The following is a 3,040-nucleotide window of genomic DNA, read 5'->3' on the forward strand; positions in this document are numbered from 1 at the left end:
AAGCAAGTGATTTTGGAGTAAAATATCTTTCTTCCTCATGATTTATTAGACAGTGGTTACCTGCCAACATTCAAAAGGAACTGAAGTGACTTACAATAAAAGTTCCTTATTCTCTGTGTGAGAGAAAGCCCCAGCTATCTGCGGTTTTAGCAGACGCTGTGGCCCTCGGGGTTCCTGCAGGCAGCCACCTCCACTTGCCCTGGCTCCAGCTCTGCCCGAGGGCTTTCCCAGGAAATGGAACCGCTAGGAGGCAACGCCCCAGCAGCCCCAGGCCAATGACAGGAGAGGGGTGGAGGACAAATACTCCAACCTCCTCGGGTGGGACATTCTCCATGGTGTTCGGAGGCCCCCTTTCCCTGGCAGGACTGAATCCCAACCTCATGCCCTCTGTATTGCCTTCCTTCCCTTCCCTTCCTCATTTCTCCGCCTACTCACAGCGCTTCCTGGGATCACCTTCCGAATTTTTTTTTTTAATTTATTTTTGCTGTGTTGGGTATTCGTTTCTGTGCGAGGGCTTTCTCTAGTTGTGGCAAGCGGGGGCCACTCTTTATCGTGGTGCGCGGGCCTCTCACTATCTCGGCCTCTCTTGTTGTGGAGCACAGGCTTCAGACGCGCAGGCTCAGTAGTTGTGGCTCACGGGCCCAGTTGCTCCGCGGCATGTGGGATCCTCCGAGACTAGGGCTCGAACCCGTGTCCCTTGCATTAGCAGGCAGATTCTCAATCACTGTGCCACCAGGGAAGCCCTCACCTCCCGAATTTGCATTCAAAATTTTGTCTCAGGGTCTGTTTCAGGAGGAACCCAGCTGTTGCAGGTTGAACTGTGTTTCCCAAAAAGATGTGCGGAAGCTTTAACCTTCCCTCCCCGACCTGTGCATGTGACCTCATTTGGAAATAGGATCTTTGTAATTGAAATCAAGTTAGGATGAGGTCTTCCTGGATTAGAGTGGGCCCTAATCCATTATGACTGGCGTCCCTATGAGAAGTCATAGACAGGCACAGGGAGAAGGCCACGAGAAGGTGGAGGCAGGGACTGGAGGGATGTGTCTACAAGCCAAGGAACATCAGGGATTGCCAGCGATCTCCGGAAGCCAGGAGAGGGGCATCGAAAGAATTCTCTCTCTCAGGACCTCCAAAAGGAACCAGTCCTGCTGATCCCTGGATTTTGGACTTCTGGCCTCAAGAACTGTGAGTGAATAAATTCCTGTTCCTGTAAGCCACCCAGTTTGTGGTCCTTTGTTATGGGTTCCCTAGGAAACAAATACACCAACCTATGACAAAAGTGAATGTTTCATTCTTTTGAATTTTCCGAGAGTCTGGGGTTCTTTGACCATGTGCTTCAGAGACCCTTACTGCTGGGGTCCACATTGTCCCTGCTCTGGGGTCAGACTGTGATGACAGGAGGGCTCCAGAAAGGACAGGAGGAGGAGGCTAGTGGACTCTGCTGGGGCCCTCCTGGGTGGTCACAGCCAATGAAAATAACAGTGTGACCAGGTTTAACAAACAGGAGGGATTGGAAATGCCTGATGCTTCTGTAACATGTACAGGTCTTTTCTATACTCCCCCACAAAACCCTACACTCACATGTAACTGAGCTTGTACAGCTGTTAAATGTTACAGTATGCTGTTTGCCATCATTAGATGGATCATGGCACTAATTAAATACTGGCAGGGGAGTTCATGTAACTGTAAAACTTGTTTACGTCAAACTATACATTCCAGATCTCTTGACTGCTTACATTTCTATTCCATTTCCAAGAAAGGAAGGAAGGAAGGAAGGAGGGAGGGAAGGAAGGAAGGAAGGAAGGAAGGAAGGAAGGAAGGAAGGAAAGAAAGAAAGAGAGAGAGAGAGAGAGAGAGAGAGAGAGAGAAAGAAAGAAAGAAAGAAAGAAAAAGAAAGAAAGAAAGAAAGAAAGAAAGAAAGAAAATCACTGACCTCTTTTGGAAATTATCTTAATCCTTTATCAAAACCCAATTCCAGTTTTCAAACCCTCAACTGTTTCTATCTTCTTTTATCTTCCTTTATTGAGCCAGCTGCCTCTTTCTTAACTTGCATTCAGTCCTTTTCTGTAAGAAATAAATCTGCTTTTAAGCGTTTGCCCTCGAGCCCTGAAGACAGAGGAAGGACAGAGGAAAATCAGCACAGCCTGATAAAGACGCTGCAAGCCCTCTCCTGAGGCTGGGGAGACGCTTCATGCGTTGTCTTTGGAACCTTGGAGTTTTCCTCATGGTCTTTTATCCCCTAGGCCAGAGACATCAGGTTCCCCAAGCAAAAACCCAGTGCGGACCTGTGGCTGGAAGTGGCCGTAGCAATTTGGAATCTCTTTTAAGGATTCCCTCTCGCTATTCAGCAGACAAGTGTTGCCATGGTAACTCTCCGGGGGGCATTTTCAACCAGAGACATTCCAACATGTGAAGACGGTTGGTTAGGAAAATCTAGCTTGACAAATAGTTGGCGTTTTAATTTGAGGCAAAGTCAGAAGCTCTGCCTACGGCTCCGAGTGACCCTTTGAGCAGGAGAATGCAAGTGATCAAAGTAATCTGAAATGTCTGTAATCAGACTCCCAACTGGGGAGAGCAGGGCCCGGGAGCCCTTTTGGGGAGGTCTCTCCATAAGAAAGAGGCCCGGCTAGTGAGATATCCTGTGAGTGTTGTTAAGAGCAGAAGTCAATGGTGTTGATTTCTCCTGGAAAGGGGAGACGGGCGCTCTTTTCTTTTACGCTCTTACTCACTTATTCACTCTCCCCATCTCCCTCCTAGAATCTTCCTGCCTTTCCGGGTTCCATTTCTCTTAGGCCACATACCATATTGGATTTTGAATTCATTTGAACCTGGAGTTCGATCCCAGCTGTGTGACCTTGGTCCTTAACCTCTCTGGGCCACAGTTTCCTCATTTGTTAAATGGAGCTAGTACGGTGGAGGATGCTTGTAAACACTGAATGGGATGACATCTGTACCTGGGTTAGCACGAAAGCAGCACAGAGCCACCCAATAAACATTGGTTCCTTCCCCTCTTGTAACTTTTCTTTTTCTTTGTATTCTT

Source organism: Mesoplodon densirostris, chromosome 17 (assembly GCF_025265405.1).
Source record: "Mesoplodon densirostris isolate mMesDen1 chromosome 17, mMesDen1 primary haplotype, whole genome shotgun sequence".
Taxonomy (NCBI): Eukaryota; Metazoa; Chordata; class Mammalia; order Artiodactyla; family Ziphiidae; genus Mesoplodon; species Mesoplodon densirostris.